The sequence below is a fragment of the Erythrolamprus reginae genome, chromosome 1 (assembly GCF_031021105.1).
Source record: "Erythrolamprus reginae isolate rEryReg1 chromosome 1, rEryReg1.hap1, whole genome shotgun sequence".
NCBI lineage: Eukaryota > Metazoa > Chordata > Lepidosauria > Squamata > Dipsadidae > Erythrolamprus > Erythrolamprus reginae.
Genome location: NC_091950.1, coordinates 415,945,846 through 415,971,167, shown reverse-complemented (window position 1 = coordinate 415,971,167; position 25,322 = coordinate 415,945,846). Strand labels below are relative to the sequence as shown.

Here is a 25,322-nt window from a genome sequence, read left to right as displayed (position 1 = left end):
CTTTCTCTCTTTCTCTCTCACTTCTTCTCTCTCTCTCCCTCCCTCCCTTTCTCTCCTCTCTCCTCTTTCTCTCCCTCCCTCTCCCTTCTCTTTCTCCCTTCCTCTTCTCCACCTCTCTCTCTTCTATTTTTCTCCATCCACACTCCCTTCTTTCTCTTCTAACTCCCTCTCTCACTTCCTCTCTCTCCCTCTCTCCTTCTCCCCCTCTTCCCTCTCTCCCTCCCTGCCTCTCTACTACCATCCTCTCCTCTTTCTCTCCCTTCTCTCTCTTCTCCCTCCATCTCCCTCTCTCTCTCGCTTCTCTCTCTCTCCCTCCCTTCCTCTCCTCCACACCTCTCCTATTTTCTCTTTCTCTCCCTCCCTTTCCTTTCCTCCTTTCTCTCTTTCTCTCACTTCTTCTCCCTCCCTTTCTCTCCTCTCTCCTCTCTCCTCTTTCTCTCCCTCCCTCTCCCTTCTCTTTCTCCCTTCCTCCACCTCTCTCTCTTCTCTTTTTCTCCGTCCACACTCCCTTCTTTCTCGTCTCCCTCCCTCTCTCCCTTCCTCTCTCCTTCTCCCCCTCTTCCCTCTCTCCCTCCCTTCCTCTCTACTACCATCCTCTCCTCTTTCTCTCCCTTCTCTCTCTTCTCCCTCCATCTCTCTCCCTCCCTCCTTTCCTCTCCTCCACACCTCTCCTCTTTTCTCTTTCTCTCCCTCTCCTCTCCCTCCCCTCTCTCCTCCCCCCTCTTTGGTGAACTATCAAATAAATAAAACCAGATCTTCATGAAGTCCCTCATTAACTTCAGTTCCTTGTTTTATCCAACCCAAGAAACTTTGTTTAACGGTGTTTGAAACAAACCGCTGTTTTCCGCAACTCCTAACAGTGACTCAGATGTCATTTGAATTTGACTGTTGTGTTTTCAGCAGACGTAACACAGCTGCTCGCCGGGAGCTTTTAAATTAAAAATAAAAAAACCCGGCGATGCTCAATAACGCTGGCTGCTAAACATACACTGATTTTTGCTCCATGATACAATTGTGAGATGCACAAGTCGGTGCTGCTGATGCCTTCAATGCATGTGAAGACAACTGTCCAATTTAAAATTCTAGTTTATGCCTTCCCATTCCTGTGTGTTGCGCTTGTGTGTGTGTGTTTGTCTGTGTGTGTGTGTGTTGTAATGCAAAGCTCATATATGCATGAAGGAAGGAACAGTAATAATAATAATAACAACGCGGCTTTCTTTAGCGGCAGTGGAAGGTAATTTCATTGTTTGCAAGTGTGAATTACTAGATTGAAAATGCAAATACACATTTCACAGTGGTGTGATCATGCACCCAGCCTCTTGCTCCGCTAGTTTGGAGGCTTCACCCCAAAACAAATACAGTCTCGTACAGCGGGGGAAGGAAGCGACGCACGTTTATAGTGTGAAAAATCAGAAGAAAAAAACCCCCAAGAGTCGCGCTTACTGCCTATAAAACAAATTAATTGCACGGAGATGGCTGACAACACCGAATTCCAACGAAAGGAGGAAAAACCAGATAATCTTCCGATGTAGGACCACCCCATCGGGGACCGGAGCCCTTTGTTGGAAAATAGTTATTTGTGAACGGTTCTCCCTCGCCCAGATTTTATTTATTTATTTTATTTATTTATTATTAGAAACATAGAAGATTGACGGCAGAAAAAAGACCTCATGGTCCATCTAGTCTGCCCTTATACTATTTCTTGTATTTTATTTATTAGATTTATAGATAGATAGATAGATAGATAGATAGATAGATAGATAGATAGATAGATAGATAGATAGATAGATAGATAGATAGAATTGTCGGCTATCAATAAAATTAACTGCCTTGGAAATGGCCCTGGGTTGCGCCGAGAGGCAAATAAGGAGCTGTGATGTTCCTTCAATACACCAGGGTGATTCGACACAAAAATATGTAACCCTTCCCTGGTGCAGAGCTGAAGGGATTGGATACTGTAGCCTAGAGGATAATTCTCTGCCTTACAAGGCAAAGGTTGCAGGTTCAAGTCCCAGTGGGTATGGCTAGGTGATGAGGCCAAAATAAGGCCGAAATAGATCTATCCTAGTCTCCCTTAATTTTCAAATTCAGCAAAAAAAACAAGTGACATATATATATATATATATTTGTATGCCGCCCTTCTCCAAAGACTCTTAGGATGGATATATGTTTATCCCAGTCATGTTTAAATTCAGTTCCTGTGGATTTACCGACCATGTCTGCTGGAAGCTTGTTCCAAGCATCTACTACTCTTTCAGTGAAATAATATTTTCTCATGTTGCTTTTGATCTTTCCCCCAACTAACTTCAGATTGTGTCCCCTTGTTCTTGTGTTCACTTTCCTATTAAAAACACTTCCCTCCTGGACCTTATTTAACCCTTTAACATATTTAAATGTTTCGATCATGTCCCCCCTTTTCCTTCTGTCCTCCAGACTAGACAGATTGAGTTCATGAAGTCATTATGCTTAAGACTTTCCACCATTTTTTTAGCCCAATTAGATTTCTATGCCGCCCTTCTCGAGGCGACTCAGGGCAGCGTACAACATTAAATATAACAATATATAAGAAATCTAATAACTATAAAATATGAAAATTTACTAAAACATTTTAAAAGACCCCATGTACACTCACACCCAGTCATCCAATCCAATTGTATCTTGTATCGGCCAGAGACAGTCTCATCACTCACGTCCCCCATGCCCGATGGCAAAGGTAGGTTTTCAAAGCTTTACGAAAGACCAGGAGGGAGGGGGCGCTACATATCTCAGGAGGGAGTTCGTTCCAGAGGCCCCGGGCCGCCACAGAGAAGACTCTTCCCCTAGGCCCTGCAAATCGACATTGTTTGGCCGACGAGACCTGGAGAAGGCCAACTCTGTGGGATCTAACTGACCATTGGGATTCATATCTGCGGAGAGGGGCAGCATACAAATATTATTATTATTATTATTATTATTATTATTATTATTATTATTATTATTATTATGTCAGTAAAACACAGCAAACGAGATCACTATGCTGGATTTATTATTATTATTATTACTATTATTATTATTATTATTATTATTATTATTATTATTATTATTATTATGTCTTTAAACCAGAAATATTCCCCAGGGAGTGAAATGTGGGGAAGCGGGGAAAATCTCACATGGGGTTAATGAAGCATCTAAGGCAGGGGTGTCAAACTCGATTTCATTGAGGACCGCATCAGGGTTGGGTTTGACCTCGGAGGGGGCGGGGTTTGTGTGGCCAGAATGGGTGTGGCCAGCACGATGTCACTCATGTCGGTGGTGGCCCAAGCCCTCTGCCAGTGTAAACAGGACCCAGAGTTCAGTTCCTGGCTGCGACGGCCTCCTGCAGGCCTCTGCCAGTGAAAACGGAGCTTGGGAGGACCACGTGGGCCAGTCTCTCACTATATCAAGGGTGGCCTCGCGGGGCAGATCTAACCATCCTGCAAGCTAAATCCGGCCCGCAGGCCTAGAGTTAGTTAGTTAGTTTGTTTATTATTTGTATTTGTATTAGTTTTTAAATTAATTGGATTGGGATGCTCTCATTGTTTCTTTTATATGTTGTAAGCTGCCCCGAGTCTTCTGAAAGGGGCGGCATATAAATCTGATAGATGGATGGATGGATGGATGGATGGATGGATGGATGGGATAGACAGACAGACAGACAGACAGACAGATAGATAGATAGATTGATTGATTAGATAGATAGACAGATTGATAGATTGGATAGATAGATAGATAGATTAGATAGATAGATTAGATTAGATAGATAGATAGATTGATAGATTGATTAGATAGATAGATAGATAGATAGAGATAGATAGATAGATAGATAGATAGATAGAGTAGATAGATAGATTAGATAGATAGATGGATAGATTGATTGATTGATTGATTGATTGATTGATTAGATAGGTAGGGTAGATAGGTAGATAGATAGGCTGAACTCATGAGTCTGAAGTAAAATTTTGGGAGCCAAAAAAGAGAACTGGAGGGAAGGAGCAGCTAAAGGGAAACGTCCCCCTATCATTAAATATTTATAGAAACATAGAAACATAGAAGTCTGACGGCAGAAAAAGACCTCATGGTCCATCTAGTCTGCCCTTATACTATTTTCTGTATTTTATCTTAGGATGGATATATGTTTATCCCAGGCATGTTTAAATTCAGTTACTGTGGATTTATCTACCACATCTGCTGGAAGTTTGTTCCAAGGATCTACTACTCTTTCAGTAAAATAATATTTTCTCATGTTGCTTTTGATCTTTCCCCCAACTAACTTCAGATTGTGTCCCCTTGTTCTTGTGTTCACTTTCCAATTAAAAACACTTCCCTCCTGGACCTTATTTAACCCTTTAACATATTTAAATGTTTCGATCATGTCCCCCCTTTTCCTTCTGTCCTCCAGACTATACAGATTGAGTTCATTAAGTCTTTCCTGATACGTTTTATGCTTAAGACCTTCCACCATTCTTGTAGCCCGTCTTTGGACCCGTTCAATTTTGTCAATATCTTTTTGTAGGTGAGGTCTCCAGAACTGAACACAGTATTCCAAATGTGGTCTCACCAGCATTCTATATAGTGGGATCATAATCTCCCTCTTCCTGCTTGATATACCTCTAGCTATGCAGCCAAGCATCCTACTTGCTTTCCCTACCGCCTGACTGCACTGTTCACCCATTTTGAGACTGTCAGAAATCACTACCCCTAAATCCTTTTCTTTTGAAGTATTTGCCAACACTGAACTGCCAATACAATACTCAGATTGAGGATTCCTTTTCCCCAAGTGCATTATTTTACATTTGGAAACATTAAACTGCAGTTTCCATTGCTTAGACCATTTATCTAGTAAAGCTAAATCATTTACCATATTACAGACGCCTCCAGGAATATCAACCCTATTGCACACTTTAGAGTCATCGGCAAATAGGCAAACCTTTCCTACCAAACCTTCCCCTATGTCACTCACAAATATATTAAAAAGAATAGGACCCAGAACAGACCCTTGTGACACACCGCTTGTAACCTGACTGCTCAGAATACTCGCCATTAACAATAACTCTCTGATGTCTACGCTTCAGCCAGCTGCAAATCCATTGAACTATCCAGGGATTAAGTCCAATCTTCACTAATTTATCTATCAGCTCTTTATGTGGAACCGTATCAAAGGCTTTGCTGAAGTCCAGGTAGGCAATATCCACGGCACCACCTTCATCCAACACCTTTGTGACATAGTCAAAGAAATCAATGAGATTAGTCTGACATGATTTGCCTTCAGTAAAGCCATGCTGATTTGGGTCTAATAAGTTATTGTTTTTTAGGTGCTGATTTATCCTCTTTTTGAGTAGAGTCTCCATCATTTTAACTACAACTGATGTCAAGCTAACTGGCCTGTAGTTACCAGCTTCTTCTCTACTGCCCTTCTTGTGAATAGGCACAACACTGGCCATTCTCCAATCCTCAGGAACTTCTCCTGTTAACAAGGATTGGTTAAACAAATTAGTCAGGGGGGTAGCAATGACAGATCTGAGTTCTTTAAGAACTCTGGGGTGGATGCCATCTGGACCCATTGCCTTATTTATCTTTAATCGTTCAAGTTCTTCTAAGACATCGGCTTCTAAGATCACTGGAGCTGAATCCGTACAGCTGGAAGCAATGCTATATCCCTCTATAGTATTATTTTGTAAGGTGTCTTTTGAGAAAACTGAACAGAAGTAGCTATTGAAATGGTCAGCGATCTCCTTATTCCCATTAATGCATGTATTATTCCCGGTACTAAGCTTCGTGATGCCGCAGTTTTTCTTCTTCTTATCATTAATATATCTGAAGAAGGTTTTATCCCCCTTCTTTACAGATTTGGCAATAAATTTATTTATTTATTTATTTATTTATTTATTATTTGTTTGTTTATTGGATTTGTATGCTACCCCTCTCCGAGGACTCGGGGCGGCTCACAACATATCAAAAACAATATATCATATACATATCTAAAAATCCAATTAGTATAACTATGAAACTTTTTAAAAACTCTAATAACATTTAAAATCACTCGTTGCCATTCACACAACAAAACATACTTCACAAATATGTCCTGTAACAATTGATTGGCTGCAGCGCTTCAACCACATCTTCTCCTGGTGGTGTAATGAAGCCTTGCCAATCTTTGCCAGGGCTCCTATTTTTGTAGAGGTTTCCTGAAAAAAAATAATTAGAATATGTATTTTCCAAATAGTTTGCAATATCAATTTTCCCAGCAATCCATCAACTCCGATTATATTTATAATAGTTAATCAGAATAATATATTATGTGGCTGCCGTGGCCCCACCTACCTACCCATTGGACTGACGGTTTAAAGCAGGGACCTCCAACCTTGGCAACTTTAAGACTTGTGGACTTCAACTCCCAGAATTGAAGTTCTGGGAGCTGAAGTCCACAAGTCTTAAAGTTGCCAAGGTTGGAGACTCCTGGTTTAATAGAATTCTTTATTGGCCAAGTGTGATTGGACACACAAGGAATTTGTCTTTGATGCAGATGCTCTCAGTGTACATAAAAGAAAATATACCTTTGTCAAGAATCCTGAAGTACAACACTTAATGATTGTCATAGGGGTCAAATAAGCAATGAGGAAACTATTAATAAAAATATCTTCCTCTCTTTTTATCTCTTTCTCTTTATATTCATTGTCTCTTTCTATTTCTCTGTATTTTCTTTTTATTCTTTCTCTCTCACACCTCTCTTTTTCTTTTTCTCTTTTTCTTTCTCTCCCCCTTTCTCTCTCTTCTTATTCTTTCTTTCTTTCTATATTTCTCTTTATTCTTTCTCTTTCCCCATCTCCTTCTTTCTTCCTTTCCTTCTTTCTCTTCCCCTCTCCCTCTTTATCTCTTTTTTCTTTCTCTTTTTATTCTTTCTCTCTCTCCCTCTTCCTCTCTCTTTTTTCTCTTCTTATTCTTTCTCTCTCTCTCTCTCTCCCTCTCTTTCTTTTTCTCTGTATTTCTCTTTATTCTTTCTCTCTTTCTCTTTCTCTCTCTCCCCCTCTCCCTCTTTCTTTTCTTTTTCCCTGACTTTCTTTTTATTCTTTCTCTTCCTCTCCTTCTCATTCTTTCTCCCTTCTTCCTCTTTCTTTCTCTGTATTTCTTTTTATTCTCTCCCTTCCTCTCTCTCTCTCCCTCTTCCTCTCTCTTTTTTCCCTTTTTATGCTTTCTCTTCCTCTTTCTCTCTCTCTCCCACTTTCTCTCTCTTCCCCTTTCTCTTTCTCTTCTTATTCTTTCTCTTTCTTTTTCTCTGTATTTCTCTTTATTCTTTCTCTCTTTCTCTCTCTCCCCCTCTCCCTCTTTCTTTTCTTTTTCCATGTCTTTCTCTTTTTATTCTTTCTCTTCCTCTCCTTCTCATTCTTTCTCCCTTCTTCCTCTTTCTTTCTCTTTCTTTTTCTTTTTATTCTCTCCCTTCCTTCCTCTCTCTCTCTCTATTTCTCTCTTCCTCCCCCTTTGGTAAAAATCCAGCCCTACATTTATTTGCCAAACCTTCTTTTTCATTACCGTCATTTCTATCCTTTAAAAGCACGAAAAGAATAAATAAGAATAAAATAAATAAAAGGCTTAACCTGTTTTAAAGAACGGCCCGAGGTGATTTGTCATCTTTTCCCAGTGAGGCAATTTGTCATCCCTCGCCTGGAATCTGTTAACAAAACAGTCAAGCTGTGAAAAGGAGAATTCATCCCGGACACAGGGGATATTAAAGTACACAAAGGAAGTGCCTCTCTCTCTCACACACACACACACACCCATCCCCGCCACATCTCTTTAGACACGGCCATTTCTTTACAGTGATTAATCTATCCAAATTTCAGTGCGAGGGTAGGAGAGAAAAAAGAAGCCCAGGTAGTCCTCGACCTATGACCGCCATTGAGCACAAAATTACTGTTGTTAAGCAGGACATTTCTCAAATGAGTTTTCGCCACATTTTGCGACCTTTTTTTATTGCCACTGTTGTGAAGTGGCAACAACAACAACGCTCTCTACATGGGGCTACCTTTGAAAAGTGTTCGGAAACTTCAGATCGTGCAGAACGCAGCCGCGAGAGCAATCATTGGGCTTCCAAGATTCGCCCACGTTTCCTCAACACTCCGTGGCCTGCACTGGCTGCCGATCGGTTTCCGGTCACAATTCAAAGTGTTGGTCATGACATTTAAAGCCCTACATGGCATTGCACCAGATTACTTCCGGAACCGCCTGCTACCGCACGAATCTCAGCGACCAATAAGGTCCCACAGAGTTGGCCTTCTCCGGGTCCCGTCGACTAAGCAATGTCGTTTGGCGGGCCCCAGGGAAAGAGCCTTCTCTGTGGCGGCCCTGGCCCTCTGGAACCAACTCCCCCCGGAGATTAGAATTGCCCCCACCCTCCCTGTCTTTCGTAAACTACTCAAGACTCATTTATACCGCCAGGCATGGGGGAGTTGAGATATTCCTTCCCCCTAGGCCATTACAAGTAATGCATGGTATGTCTGTGTGTATGTTTGGTTTTATAATAAGGGTTTTTAGTTGTTTTATTATTGGATTGTTACATGCTGTTTTTATCATTGTTGTTAGCTGCCCCGAGTCTACAGAGAGGGGCGGCATACAAATCCAATAAATAAATAAATAAAATAAATAAACACAGTTAGAGAGACCTTGGAGGTCTTCTAGTCCAACTTCCTGCTTAGGGAGGACTACTTCAGACAAATGGTTATCCAACATCTTCTTAAAAAACTTCCAGTGTTGGAGTATTCACAACTTCTAGCGGCAAGCTGTTCCACTGATTAATTGTTCTAATTATCAGGAATATTATCCTTAGTTCTAAGTTACTTCTCTCCTTGATTAGTTTCCACCCATTGCTACTTGTTATATACCCTCAGGGGCTTTGGAGAATAGTTTGACTCCAGCTTCTTTGTGGCAACCCCTGAGATACTGGAACACTGCTACCATGTCTCCCTTGGTCCTTCTTTTCATCAAACTAGCCGTGCCCAGTTTCTGCAACCGTTCTTCATATGTTTTAACCTCTAATCTACAAGAATGGCTACAAGAATGGTGGAAGGTGTTAAGCATAAAACATATCAGGAAAGACTTCATGGACTCAATCTGTATAGTCTGGAGGACAGAAGGAAAAGGGGGGACATGATCGAAACATTTAAATATGTTAAAGGGTTAAATAAGATTCAGGAGGGAAGTGTTTTTAATAGGAAAGTGAACACAAGAACAAGGGGACACAATCTGAAGTTAGTTGGGGGAAAGATCAAAAGCAACGTGAGAAAATATTATTTCACTGAAAGAGTAGTACTGTAGATCCTTGGAACAAACTTCCAGCAGACGTGGTTGGTAAATCCACAGTAACTGAATCTAAACATGCCTGGGATAAACATACATCCATCGTAAGATAAAATACAGGAAATAGTATAAGGGCAGACTAGATGGACCATGAGGTCTTTTTCTGCCGTCAGTCTTCTATGTTTCTATGTTTCTAATCCCTTAATCATCTTTGTCGCTCTTCTCTGCACTTTTTCTAAAGTCTCAACATCCTTTTTTTTACATTGTGGTGGTCAAAACTGAACGCAGTGTTCCAGGTGTGGCCTTACCAAGTCTTTATAAAGTGGTATTAACACTTCACGTGATCTCGATTCTATCCCTCTGTTAATGCAGCCTAGAACTGTGTTGGCTTTTTTGGCAGCTGCTGCACACGGATGGCTCATATTTAAATGGTTGTCCACTAGGACTCCAAGATCCCTCTCACTGTTGAGCAAAGAGAAGGAGAAGGGCGGCATAAAAATTGAATGAATGAATGAATAAATAAATAAATAAATAAATGTACTCTTGTACAATGTACTCTCAATGAAGATGTCAACCCAGTGTGCAGCAGCAGTAAAAAAAAGCTAATTTCATTCTTGGCATGATTAGGAAGGGAATCGAAAATAAGTCGGTAAGTGTTGTATTGCCTCTGTACAAATCGTTGGTGAGACCACACTTGGAGTACTGTGTACAGTTCTGGTCACCACACCTCAAGAAGGATAGAATGGAACTGGAAAAGGTGCAAAAAAGGGCAACAAGAATGATCAAGGAAATGGAGCATCTCCTTTATGAAACCAGGTTGCAACGCCTTGGTCTCTTCAGCCTTGAAAGACGGCGTTTAAGGGGTGACTTGATCGAAGTGTATAAAATCATGCATGGGATAGAAAAGGTGGATAGAGAAAAAATATTTTCTCCATCACACAATACTAGGACGAGGGGGCCCTCCCTGAAGCTCATAGGTAAGAAAGTGAGGACAAATCAAGGGAAATATTTCTTCACCCAGAGGGTCGTTGGTTTATGGAATTCACTTCCAGAAGAGGTCGTGACAGCTGTCAGCCTGGATAGCTTCAAGGCAGGATTAGACAGATTCATGGGTGTATCAGTGGTCATTGAAAGGGATGTCCATGTGCCGCCTCTATGTTGGTTGAGGCAGGCAAAGTTCCCTTGAGTACCATTTGTTGGGGGTCAAGGGAAAGGGAGGGTCTTGCCTTCTCTTTCTGCTCAAGATCCCCATGGACAATTGGGGGGCCACTGTGTGACACAGAATGCTGGACTCGATGGGCTTGGGCCTGATTCAGCAGGGCTCTTCTTAGGGTCTTTTGTACCACATATACTGTATCTGTGCATTTTGTTTTTCTTGCCTGGATCAAACCTTGGATCTTAGATTGTAGGTCATCTAGTCCAGTGTTTCCCAACCTTGGCAACTTGAAGATATCTGGACTTCAACTCCCAGAATTCGCTGGGGAATTCTGGGAGTTGAAGTCCAGATATCTTCAAGTTGCCAAGGTTGGGAAACACTGATCTAGTCCAGTCCCTTACTCAATCAGGGGTCCTTAGAAGGAGAGAGCCCAGCCCTGCGTTCGAATTCCAGTCACATCATTAGCTCCAAGCTCCATAAGAGGGGGGGGATGAAAACAACAATGAAGAGGGCCAAGAGTCCTTTGCTTTGGTCTCTCTGTCTCTCCTCTCCCCTCCCCACCCCCTGCCCAAAGTAGTCAAAGGAAACAGACAATTTCAAGAATGACCATGTAGAAGTCTATAATTAGAGTGCGGCAGCAGCTCGGGTGCCCCACAGCCCATCCGTCAAAGAGATTGTAGCTCGGGGGTGGGACGAGACACGTTGGAGGGCGAAATTGCAGGGGGGGGGGCGGGGTAGGAGTGCCTGGCATGGCCAACACTTCCCCATTGTGAAGCATCATTGGAATTTATTTATTTATTATTTATTTATTAGATTTGTATGCCGCCCCTCTCCGTAGACTCAGGGCGGCTAACAACAATAATGAAACAACATATAACAAATCTAATATTTAAAATAATTAAAAGACCCTTAATAAAAACCAAACATACACACAAACATACCATGCATAAGTTGTATAGGCCTGGGGGGAAAGGAATATCTCAATTCCCCCATGCCTGAAGGCAGAGGTGGGTTTTAAGGAGCTTACGAAAGGCGAGGAGGGTGGGGGCAATTCTGATCTCTGGGGGGAGCTGGTTCCGGAGGGCCAGGGCCACCACAGAGAAGGCTCTTCCTCTGGGTCCCGCCAGATGACATTGTTTAGTCGATGGGACCTGGAGAAGGCCAACTATTGGGGACCTAACTGGTCGCTGGGATTCATGCGGCAGAAGGTGGTCCCGGAGATATTCTGGTCCGATGCCATGGGTCATAACCAACACTTTGAAATGTGACCGGAAACTGATCAGCAACCAATATAAGAGTCCCCCTTTCCTTCCTTCCCTCCCTCCTTTCCCATTTCTCTTCCCACAAAAGTCCATATAAATCTTATTCTCCATCCAGGCAGGAGGCCAGCCCATCGGAGGTTCAGGGCTTGACTTTGGGGAATCCACGAGAGCAGATTTAAGAACCTTCTGTGTGGGGTTAAGAAGCGAGAGATCCTGCAGGGCAAAGACGGGTTTCTGAATTAAATCGATGGCCCTTGTTTCACCCACGTTCTTCAGTGGGTTTTCTCTGTGCATGCATCGGCTTCTAGCAATTACCCCCCATCCTCTTTTTTTGGAAATAAGAAATAATATATATTCAGCGGCTGTGGCTTCACGAGGGTGAGACTGCCACCTAGTGTTCATTTCTTTTTCCCAAGTTGGGGAAGACAGGTGAGCTGGAAGCAGGAAGGAAGACGATTCACTTCCTCCCTTATGTCTTGGAGGTTTCCTTACAGGGGGTATCGCCCCATTGGCTGGGGTCTAGGGCTGCAGTTTGCTTTGGTTGTTGCATTTTTCCCTTCTTTCCTTCCTTCCTTCCTTCCTTCCCTCCCTCCCTCCCTCCTTCCTTCCTTCTTTCTACGGAGAGGGGCGGCATACAAATCTAATTAATAATAATTACTATTATTATTATTATTATTATTATTATTATTATTTCCTTCTTTCTTTCCTTCCTTACTTCTTTCTTTCCTTCCTTCCCTCCTTCCTTCTTCCCCTCCCTCCTTTCTTTCTTTCTTTCTTTCTTTTTTTCCTTCCTTATTTCTTTCCCTCCCTCCCTCCCCCCTCCTTCTTTCTTTCTTTCTTTCTTTCTTTCCTTCAGTTTTCCAAATTCTGGTGGGCTCCATAGGCTCATGTTTCAACATCCCCAGGCACCAAAGGTTTCTCTGGAGCAGAGGGAGGGTAAAAACGCCCCTCCCCATCCCCCGGAGCCTCTCTGGAAGCCACAAACACCCTCCCAGAGCCTCTGTGCACGTTGGAGCTGAGCTAGGGCAACTGCTCGTGTGCCAGCAGATATAGCTTTGCGTGCCACCTGTGGCATCCGTGCCATAGGTTTGCCATCACTGCTCTAGAAAATGTTCAGATCACGAAGCAGCTTTTGTTTTTTTTAAAAAAATCTGTATTCTTAATCATTCTCTTTTTCCTCTTTCTTTCTAGCTAAGGAACAACTTAGTTGTAACTTACTTATGGGACCATCTTCTGCCTCATGTATCCCATTGTTACTTAGGTCCTGTATTGTTCCTTACGGGATTGTCTTCTGCCTCATGTAACCCAGCGGCCAGTCAGGTCCCACAGAGTTGGCCTTCTAGAGGTCCTATCAGCTAGACATTGTCGTCTGGCAGGACCTAGGGGAAGAGCCTTCTCTGTGGTGGCCCCGGCCATTTGGAACAAACTCCCTCCAGAGATTTGCACTGCCCCTACCTTCCGTGCCTTCCGAAAGAGTTTACTATCTCTGACAGCAGATTTGGGGCCATTAGCTCCATCATCTTACCCCAGCCAGTGAATGAATGTATAGGTTGATTGATTGAATGTGAATGAGTGATTTTTAAGAAATGGGGGTTTTCGTATGTTTTAATTTTAGATTTTTATATGATATGTATTCGTTTTTGTTGCGAGCTGCCCTGAGTCTGAGAAATAGGGCTGCATCGAAATCTAAACTAATCTAATAAATAATAAGGGGGGGGGGGGGGGACATGATTGAAACATTTAAATATGTGAAAGGGTTTTAAAAAGGTTCAGGAGGGTAGTGTTTTTAATAGGGAAGGGAACACAAGATCAAGAGGGCACAATATGAGGTTAGTTGGGGGAAAGATCAGAAGCAACGTAAAAAAATATTATTTGACTGAAAGAGTAGTAGATGCTTGGAACAAACTTCCAGCAGACTTCCACTGTAACTGAATTTAAACATGCCTGTGATTAACATATATCCATCCTAAGATAAAATACAGGAAATAGTATAAGGGCAGACAAGATGGACCATGAGGTCTTTTTCTGCTGTCAATCTTCTATGTTTCTATGTTTATAAATAAACAAACAAGCAATCTACTAGTTGGCCATGGATATGTTACAGAAAAGTCAATGAGTAGCATTAGGAGAAGTATGTATAAAAATGCATCCATGTATAGAGTACAATAGTATTGAATAGAATAGAGTAGAATAGGATAGAATGGAATAGAATAGAGAAGAATAGGATAGAATGGAATAGAATAGAAGAATAGGATAGAATAGAATAGGATAGAATGGAATAGAATAGGATGGAATAGAATAGAATAGAGAAGAATAGGATATAATGGAATAGATATATGCTGCCCCGAGTTTGCGGAGAGGGGCGGCATATAAATCCAATAAATCTAATAAATCTAATCTATAGAATAGAGAAGAATAGGATAGAATGGAATAGAATAGGATAGGATAGGGTAGAATGGAATAGAATAGGATAGAATGGAATAGAATAGGATAGAATGGAATAGAATAGGATAGAATGGAATAGAATGGAATAGAATAGGATAGAATGGAATAGGATAGGATAGAATGGAATAGGATAGGATGGAATAGGATAGAATGGAATAGAATAGGATAGAATGGAATAGAATAGGATAGAATGGAATAGAATAGGATAGAATGGAATAGGATAGGATAGAATGGAATAGGATAGGATGGAATAGGATAGAATGGAATAGAATAGGATAGAATGGAATAGAATAGGATAGAATGGAATAGAATAGGATAGAATGGAATAGGATAGACTGGAATAGAATAGGATAGAATGGAATAGAATAGGATAGAATGGAATAGAATAGGATAGAATGGAATAGGATAGAATGGAATAGAATAGGATAGGATGGAATAGGATAGGATAGGATGGAATGGAATAGGATAGGATGGAATGGAATAGGATAGGATGGAATAGAATGGGATAGAATGGAATAGAATAGGATAGAATGGAATAGGATGGAATGGAATAGGATAGGATGGAATGGAATAGGATAGAATGGAATAGAATAGGATAGAATGGAATAGAATAGGATAGAATGGAATAGGATAGAATGGAATAGAATAGGATAGAATGGAATAGGATAGAATGGAATGGAATAGAATAGGATAGAATGGAATAGAATAGGATAGAATGGAATAGGATAGAATGGAATGGAATGGAATAGGATAGAATGGAATGGAATAGAATAGGATAGAATGGAATAGGATAGACTGGAATAGAATAGGATAGAATGGAATAGAATAGGATGGAATAGAATAGGATAGAATGGAATGGAATAGGATAGAATGGAATAGAATAGAGAAGAATAGGATAGAATGGAATAGAATAGAAGAATAGGATAGAATAGGATAGAATGGAATAGAATAGGATGGAATAGAATAGAATAGAGAAGAATAGGATATAATGGAATAGATATATGCTGCCCCGAGTTTGCGGAGAGGGGCGGCATATAAATCCAATAAATCTAATAAATCTAATCTATAGAATAGAGAAGAATAGGATAGAATGGAATAGAATAGGATAGGATAGAATGGAATAGGTTAGGATGGAATGGGATAGGATGGAATAGGATAGAATGGAATAGGATAGAATTGAATAGAATAGGATAGAATGGAATGGAATAGGATAGAATGGAATAGAATAGGATAGAATGGAATAGGATAGAATGGAATAGAATAGGATAGAATGGAATAGAATAGGATGGAATGGAATAGAATGGAATAGAATAGGATAGAATGGAATAGAATAGGATAGAATGGAATAGAATAGGATAGAATGGAATAGGATAGAATGGAATAGGATAGAATGGAATAGGATAGAATGGAATAGAATAGGATAGAATGGAATAGGATAGAATGGAATAGAATAGGATAGAATGGAATAGAATAGGATAGAATGGAATAGAATAGGATAGAATGGAATAGAATAGGATAGAATGGAATAGAATAGGATAGAATGGAATAGAATAGGATAGAATGGAATAGGATAGAATGGAATAGGATAGAATGGAATAGAATAGGATAAAATGGAATAGGATAGAATAGGATAGAATGGAATGGAATAGGATAGAATGGAATAGAATAGGATAGAATGGAATAGAATAGGATAGAATGGAATGGAATAGGATAGAATGGAATGGAATGGAATAGGATAGAATGGAATAGGATAGAATGGAATAGAATAGGATAGAATGGAATAGAATAGGATAGAATGGAATAGGATAGAATGGAATAGGATAGAATGGAATAGAATAGGATAAAATGGAATAGGATAGAATAGGATAGAATGGAATGGAATAGGATAGAATGGAATAGAATAGGATAGAATGGAATAGAATAGGATAGAATGGAATAGAATAGGATAGAATGGAATAGAATAGGATAGAATGGAATAGAATAGGATAGAATGGAATAGAATAGGATAGAATGGAATAGGATAGAATGGAATAGGATAGAATGGAATAGAATAGGATAAAATGGAATAGGATAGAATAGGATAGAATGGAATGGAATAGGATAGAATGGAATAGAATAGGATAGAATGGAATAGAATAGGATAGAATGGAATGGAATAGGATAGAATGGAATGGAATGGAATAGGATAGAATGGAATAGGATAGAATGGAATAGAATAGGATAGAATGGAATAGAATAGGATAGAATGGAATAGGATAGAATAGAATAGGATAGAATAGAAAGTTGCAGCTGCAGATATAAAGGGAAGCTTCCCCAGTGCCATTCTGCAAGTGGAGTTCGGTGCATTCCCAAGTCTTCACCCCCTTTGTCTGAAAAGAAAACCACACAAAGACAAAGCAGATCAATGAACTAGAGGATTTATGGGAAGGAAGAGATTTAGGCCAGAGCCTGGATATAAATTCAAGAGATGGGAAGAGAGCAAGCAGAAAGGAAAACGGAAGCTAAGCAGATTGCATTCCCCAGGAACAAAAGCGCCTGCTTCCTCCGAACAACGTTTAAAACCAGCGGCAGCCGAAATCCACAAAGACCACAAGCTTTAGAAATCTGGAAGACACAGAGTCTTTGACTTAGGATCACGATGGAGCCCAAAATGTCAGTTTCTCAGCAAGACAGTTGTTAAGTGAGACTAGAATTCACCGTCTCATTGGCTGCCGATCAGTTTCCGGTCAAAATTCAAAGTGTTGGTTATGACCTTTAAAGCCCTACATGGCATTGGACCAGAGTACCTCCGGAACCGCCTGCTACCGCACGAATCCCAGCGGCCGATAAGGTCCCACAGAGTTGGCCTTCTCCGGGTCTCGTCGACTAAACAATGTCATTTGGCGGGCCCCAGGAGAAGAGCCTTCTCTGTGGCGGCCCCGGCCCTCTGGAATCAACTCCCCCCGGAGATTAGAACTGCCCCCACCCTCCTTGTCTTTCGTAAATTACTCAAGACTCACTTATACCGCCAGGCCTGGGGGAGTTGAGACACCTTTCCCCCAGGCTTTTTTTATATTTATGTTTGGATATGTATGTGTTGTTTGCTTTTTAAATATGATAGGGTTTTTTATGTGCTTTTTAATATTAGATTTGTTGTCGCTAGAATATTGTTTTTATTGTTGTTGTGAGCCACCCTGAGTCTTCGGAGAGGGGCAGCATACAAATCTAATAAATTGAATTGATCGACCCAACGTTACCCTGCCATTTTGTACGGGTGAAGCAGGACTCGAACTCACCGTCTCCTGATTTCCAGTCCGGCACCTTAACCACTACACCAAAGTGGCTCTCTTCCTTGTATCAGTTTCCTTGCTAGACCTAAATTGCAGGGGGGGGGGGGGATTCTCCCTTTTACTCTCTCAATATTTCTGGTTTAGATTCCTCTCTCTCTCTCTCTCTCTCTCTCTCTCTCTCTCTCTCTCTCTCTCTCTCTCTCTCTCTCACTCACTCTCACTCTCACTCACTCTCACTCTCTGTCTCTCTCTCTCTGCTGTGGGCTGTGGAGCATGTCAAGAGTGCTTCTATGCAGGTAGCTGGTCCAAGTTTTTCTCTCCTCTGTCTTTAAAGAAAGCTTTAAATCAGTGTTTCTGAACCTTGGTAGTTGGAAGATGCGTGGACTTCAGCTGGCTGGGGAATTCTGGGAGTTGAAGTCCACGCATCTTCCAACTACCAAGGTTCAGAAACATTGACATGAATAATTAAGCCCAGGCACTCACTGAGTTTTACAGCCAGTGACTCGTGATAACTTCCCCCGCCTCTCCTCGAAACCAGGTTTTACGATAATACAGTAAAAATATTAAATTAGAAAACGCCTCACTCGGGGTGATAAAACCTCACCGCAGTGGAAACAGGTAATTATTCCCAGCTCAGCCTAAAATGACAGTTTAAAAGAAATAAAAATGTTAATGCTCATTACTCGCTTTCGCAGATTGTGATAAAGTTAAAATTTGAATTCTGGCGAGGGCTCTCTCCATTCCGACCCTGGGCTTTCCAACCCAGTTGAAAGCCCCCAGCAATTATGGATGTTGTAAGTTACTCCTGGCCTTTGGGTGGTCTTATTACTCTTTCTTTTCTTCCTCCCCACACCCCTCCTGCTACTAATAGTCCCCTGCCCCTTTGTGTGTGGACAGGAAATGGAGATAAATAGATAGATAGAATTCTCTATTGGCCAAGTGTGATTGGACACACAAGGAATTTGTCTTTGGTGCAGATGCTCTCAGTGTACATAAAAGATACAGTTGTCAAGAATCAGGAGGTAGAACACTTAATGATTGTCATAGGGGTCAAATAAGCAATCAGGAAACAGTATTAATAAAAATCTTAGGATACAAGGAACAATTTACAGTCATACAGTGGGAGGAAATGGGTGATAGGAATGATGAGAAAAAACTAGTAGTAAAAGTAGTGCAGACTTAGTAAATAGTTTGACAGTGTTAAGGGAAATATTGGTTTAACAGAGTGATGGCGTTCAGGGGGGAAACTGTTATTGTGTCTGTTGTGGTTGGCTCTGGCCCAGCTCCTGCCCCAGGGAATGGGGAGGTGGATGCAGGGGGAAATTCAATATGTCATAGGCCTGTGTTATTGCTGACAGAATCAGTTCAGAGTTTAGTTTCCTCGGACGAAGAAGAAGGTGGGAGTGACTCGGCAGAGGAGGGCTTGGCACACAGCCAAGGCAATCAATCTCCCTTATCTTCCCTTGATTCAGATGATGACATTTTGGACCCACGCAAGTGCAGAATTATGCGTAGAAGAGACCAAGTAAGAACATATTACAGGAAATAAGGGAGGCCACCTGTGTTTGTGTGGGGCTCCAGTAATTAGGGCTGCTGCTATAAATAGCAGCATGTGGGTTTGGCTGTTGTGGAAGAATATCTGATCGGAGTTCGTCAGGAATCTTGTGTTGCTGGACTTTGTTGCTTTTTCACGCCTTTGAAACCAAAGCAGAGCAACACGTGTGTGTGTGTGTGTCTCACTTCATTGGAAGAAGAAGGGGTGTGAAGTTTCTTTACAGCTGCTAGCCAAGTACTTAATGACTGCTTAAGAGAAATTGTACAGACTACCCGGTTGATTTGGGAAGAGTGCTCTTTGCAATACAAAGAGTGCTTTGTTTATTTTGAATTTTGTGATAAAGAACATTGTTTTGAATATACAAACTTGTGTGTGTCTGAAATTTGTACCCTTGAATTTTCGGGAGGCTCCTATCAGAGAGCCCGGCAGAACAGTGTCTAGTTGTCTTGGTGTGCAGTGCTCTATAGCGTTGTTTTGAGGGTAGGAGTTGAAACAGTTTATGTCCAGGATGCGAGGGGTCAGTAAATATTTTCCCTGCCCTCTTTTTGACTTGTGCAGTATACAGGTCCTCAATGGAAGGCAGGCTGGCACCAATTGTTTTTTCTGCAGTTCTGATTCTCCTCTGAAGTCTGTGTCGGTCTTGCTGGGTTGCAGCACGAAACCAGACAGTTATAGAGGTGCAGATGACAGACTCAATTATTCCTCTGTAGAACTGGATCAGCAGCTCCTTGGGCAGTTTGAGCTTCCTGAGCTGGCGCAGAAAGAACATTCTTTGTTGTGCTTTTTTGATGATGTTTTGGATGTTAGGTGACCATTTTAGGTCTTGAGATATGATAGAACCTAGAAATTTCAAGGCCTCGTCTGTTGATACTGTGTTGTCTAGTATTTTGAGAGGTGGTAGAATGGGAGGATTTCTCTTAAGTCTACCACCATTTCTATGGTTTTGAGTGTGTTCAGTTCTAGATTGCTCCGGTCACAGCACAAGGTTAGTTGTTCATTAGATTGGCAAATTGATCGGGGGGGGGGGGGGTTTCGTTTCCTCCTGCCCCCCTCCCAAAAATCAAAACCTAGTGAACCTGTTCTGTCGGGCTCTCTGGTAGAATCCTCCCAAAAATTCACAGGTACAAATTTCAGACACACAAACGTTTGAAAATTCAAAACAATGTTCATTATAATGAAAATTCACTTAAACTAAGCCCTATTTTTGTATAGCCAAGAGCACTCGTCTCCAAACAAACTGGTAATTTGTAATAGTCCCTTATCAGTTCTGAGATACTTAGCTTGCAGCTGTGAGGCAATTCACAGTCCTTCTTCTTTCACAAAGTGAAACACCCTTTGCTCTGTTTTAGTTTCAAAGTGGGAAAAAGCAACACACCAAGGTCGAAGTCAGCAAGGCAGTCACGAAACACAACGATCACATAATCCTCCACAATGGCCAAACCCACACGCTGCTCTTTAAAGCAGCCTCACTAATTACCACAGCCCCACCCAACCACAGGTGGACTCATTTTCTTTGATAATAATCTCTCAGTTGTTGCTGCCTATGCATCGCTCTCCGCATGCGTGGCTGTATCATTAACTCTTGTTCTGAATCCAAGGAGGAGTTAGATAATTGATCTCCTTCTGAGCTGTCTGCCCCACTCTCCTCCTCCCTGTCACTCATGTCTTCTTGGTCAGAGGAACCTTCATCATCAGATTCTACTGGGAGTAAAACAGGCCTGCGGCATGTGGATGTCTCCCCCACATCCACATTCCTTGGGGCAGGAGCTGGGCCAGAGCTAACCACAACAGAACCATTGTTAGTATATTAATAATAACAACAACAACTATTATTATTATTATTATTATTATTAATATTATTAATTAGATTTTCATGCTGCCCCTCTCTGCAGACTCTGGGCGGCTAAACTGGTTTAAGGTGGAATCCTGTTAATAAATCAAAGATTCACTCTATACCGCGTAGTACAGTGGTACCTCGAGATACGAGTTTAATTCGTTCCGGACCTGGGCTCTTAAGTCGAGCAGGCTCTTATCTCGAACGACTTTTCCCCATAGGAATTAATGTAAATAATTTTAATTGGTTCCAGCCCTCAAAAAACTCACAAAGTTAGTCTAAATTATGCAGAAAGACATGTTTTTAATGAAGAAATGTACATGTACATATAAATGAATAATGAAGTTTCTTTCACTTAACTTGTAAACTTTCTTAAACTTTTAAATTTACATATGTTCAACTTCTCTGCCACCCAATCCTGTAGGACAGAGGTCCCCAACCCTTTTTGCACCAGGGACCGGCTTTAAGCGATCAAGAGAGGAATGGGTGAATGAATGGACGGAGGGTGGGAAGGAAGGAAGGAGGGAAGGGACAGGAACAGAGGAAGGAAGCAAGGAAACTTATGAAAGGGGAGAGTAAGAGAGGAATGAGTGAAGGGAGGGAGGGAGGGAAAGAAGGTGGGAAGGAGAAAGAAAAGAAGGAAATAGAGGAAGGGAAGGTAAAAGAGAGAAAGAAAAAGAGCAAGAAAGAAAGTGAAAGAAAGAAAGAAAGAAAGAAAAGAAAGAAAGAAAGGGGGAAGGGACAGGAACAGAGGAAGGAAGCAAGGAAACTTATGAAAGGGGAGAGTAAGAGAGGAATGAGTGAAAGGAGGGAGGGAGGGAAGAAGGTGGGAAGGAGAAAGAAAAGAAGAAATAGAGGAAGGGAAGGTAAGAGAGAAAGAAAAGAGCAAGAAAGAAAGCTGCAAGCCCCCCCCGAGCCCCCAGGCCGGCTGCAACCTTTTAAAACACGCGTGCCGCTTCGCAGCTGTCTCCTGAAGCCGAACGCGGAAGTTAGCGTTTGGCTTCAGGAGACAGCTCCTTGGCGCTTGTATCTCGAATTTGGGCTTGTAAGTAGAACAAAAATATCTCTCCCCTCCCAGCTCTTATCTCGAGTTGCTCTTAAGTAGAGCAGCTCTTATGTCGGGGTTCCACTGTACTAGGTTTACATCTGCTCACTTAGCAAACCGTTACAACTGATCTAAAAAACCAGGGCTTACGACCCTGATCAGAAGTTCAGTCCCAGTCCTTTGCAGTCACATCGGTAATGGGCCACTACCAGATCGGTCATGATCACGGTCACACAGACAAAAACTAGCAGAGAGTGAGATCAGAGAATTAGCATTCGCAAGAGCAAAGAGCGTTAGCAAGACTAACCACAATAGCCAACAACAACAACAGAGAGCAACACATCTGACTCCCTTTTATGGCTAATTGAAGCCCTACCTCTTAAAAGTCACATTATACTAATTCCTCCAAACATGGTTAATTCACATACTGCCAACCCTACCAGTGAAGTACGTAGTACCGACAGAACTCCACAAGCCTTAAGGTCCCCAGGTTTGGAACCTTGACCTGTATATTATCTCCAGTTGCATATAGAAAAATGGAAACATAGAAGATTGACGACAGAAAAATACCTCATGGTCCATTTAGTCTGCCCTTATACCTTTTTGTGTATTTTATCTTAGGATGGATATATATTTATCCCAGGTATGTTTAGATTCAGTTACTGTGGATTTACCAACCACGTCTGCTGGAAGTTTGTTCCAAGCATCTACTACTCTTTCATTAAAATAATATTTTCTCGCGCTGCTTCTGATCTTTCCCCCAACTCACCTCAGATTGTGTCCCCTTGTTCTTGTGTTCACTTTCCTATTTAAAAACACTTCCCTCCTGAACCTTATTTAACCCTTTAACATATTTAAAATGTTTCGATCATGTCCCCCCTTTTCCTTCTGTCCTCCAGACTATACAGATTGAGTTCATGAAGTCTTTCCTGATACGTTTTATGCTGAAGACCTTCCACCATTTTTGTAGCCCCTCTTTGGACCCGTTCAATTTTATCCATATCTTTTTGTAGGTGAGGTTTGCAGAACTGTGCACAGTATTCCAAATGGGGTCTCACCAGCGCTGGTGGCATATATCAATATTGATATGTTTAACATCTATGATATCTGCACAGATGTTTTATTCCTGAATCTGTTCTACAGTATCATCCTGGTATTTGGACCTACGATCGCTGCTTTTATCGCACATACCTTACCCCCCCCCCTCCCACAAATGAAACAATTTTTATTTTAATTCAAAGAGCAACATTCCGCTTGTCCAAAACCGCAATCAATTTGAACATCGTTGCGGGCTTGAGTTGATTGTCTCCCCTTCAAGTATTATGTCAGTCTCCAGGAAGAAAGGATAACATATATGAAAACGAAATTACAATCCCATACAACCCGCCTGATTGAATCGCCCGTCCTTTCATCGCCCCGGGTTCTCATACATTCCTATTAAAATATTCAATCTTGTTCCTTCCTTGAAAAGCCTTGTTTGGAAAGGGCAAACTTCGAGGGGGAACAAAAAAAAAACCCTTATTCCCCAGAGAGATGGGATCTAAGGCTCGTGTCGTATTTACATATTGGGAGGTTGTGTGTGTGTGTGTGTGTGTGAGAGAGAGAGAGAGAGAGAGATAGGGGAGGGAGGGAGGGGGAGAGAAGACGGAGAGAGAGAGTGAGGAGAGAGAAAGGAGATAGAGAAACAAAGTGGGGAGAGAGAAAGGAGAGAAAGAGAGGGAAGAGTGAGGGGATGAAGAAAGAAAGCGGAGAGAGAAAGGGAGAGGGAGAGGAAAGAGAAGGAGAGAGAGAGAGAAAGAGGAAAGAGTGAGAGGAGAGAGAAAGAAAGAAGAGGAGAAAGAAAGGAAGGGGAGAGAGAAAGTGAGGGAGAGGAGAGAGAAAGGAAGGAGAGAGAAAGTGTGAGGGAGATAAAAGGGAAAGAGATGAGAAAGAATAAAAAGAGTGAGAGGAGAGAAAGAAAAGGAGGGAGAAAGGAAGAGGAGAGAGAAAGTGTGAGGGAGATAAAAGAGAAAGATGAAAAAGAGAAAAAAGAGTGAGAGGAGAGAAAGAAAGAAGAGGAGAGAGAAAGGAAGGGAAAAGAGAAAGTGTGAGGGAGAGGAGAGAGAAAGGATAGAAAGAGGAAAGGGTGAGAGGAGAGAGAAAGTGTGAGGGAGATAAAAGAGAAAGATGAAAAAGAGAAAAAAGAGTGAGAGGAGAGAAAGAAAGAAGAGGAGAGAGAAAGGAAGGGAAAAGAGAAAGTGTGAGGGAGAGGAGAGAGAAAGGATAGAAAGAGGAAAGGGTGAGAGGAGAGAGAAAGTGTGAGGGAGATAAAAGAGAAAGAGATAAGAAAGAGAAAAAAGAGTGAGAAAAAGAAAGAAAGAAGAGGCGAGAGAAAGTGTGAGGGAAAGGAGAGAGAAAGGAGAGAAAGAGGAAAGGGTGAGAAGAGAGAGAAAGGAAGGAGAGAGAGAAATTGTGAAGGAGATAAAAGAGAAAGATGAGAAAGAGAAAAAAGTGAGAAGAGAAAGAAAGGAGAGAGAAAGAGAAGGAAAAAAGTGTGAGGGACAGGAGAGAGAGAGAAAGACGAAAGGGTGAGAGGAGAGAGAAAGTTTCTTGCACTCCGGGCTTCAGGGAAGCTTCTTTGAAGGTGAAATGGTCTTCCCCAAGGCCAAAGATCCTTTGGCTAGCATGCGCATGCGCCCTGGGGGTGATATAGGGCAAAGCTTTGCATACCCTCCAATATGGCTCCACGTGCCATCTGTGGGCATAGCTTCTCCTGCTGGACCTAGAAGACCTCCAAGATCCCTTCCATCTCTATTTTATCTATTAAGATGTGTTGCTCTATTTTTGACTCGGGAGTCATTGGTGGTCTCTGAGCTTGGTTGTCTACTTGCTGACATTGCCTTACCTGACTATGTCACACCATCATTTTCTCCACTGCATCTGGAAGGAGAGTCCAACATGGGTATTTAACCAATCCTATTGGTAGAGACTGAGTAAAAATTAACATAATAATAGGTACCGCCCCCTTGCAGTCCCCCCATGAGCTCAGTTTTAAAAACTCAGTCCCAGAGTAGAGACATACTGAGTTTTGCTAAGGAAATTTCATTGTGGTAATTACCAGTTTAATCTTGTTCTTTTTGTCTCCTTACAGATTTGATCAACGTTGGAGGAAGGGGTCTCTGTCCTCCGCGGACAACACCCCCAACGATCTCCTTAGGGGCTGCTTCCCCCCGAGGGAACTGCCCCCAAGAGGAGCACCTCAGCCCGGAGTCCCTGGCCCCAGCGGTCAAACAAGGGCTGCGAGCCGAAGGTGGGGGGGTCCGCCCCCCCCACTGGGAGGCTCGAGAAGGATGACTGCCCCCGGAGGGGCTTGCAGGCAGCGCCGGAGCCGGATCAGCTGTTAAGCGGCTAGAGGGGTATGCTGCAGAGGCTACCGCCGCCGCCGCCGCCGCCAGCGCTGAAATCGCC

At 42.0% G+C, this 25,322-nt stretch overlaps 1 protein-coding gene across 3 annotated transcripts in view; it reads left to right on the top strand.

The window, feature by feature from the left end:
• The window catches only part of AATF (apoptosis antagonizing transcription factor), a 141,266-nt gene that overhangs the window by 98,149 nt on the left and 17,795 nt on the right, over window positions 1–25,322 (top strand). The gene's annotated exons all lie outside the window — the stretch shown is intronic.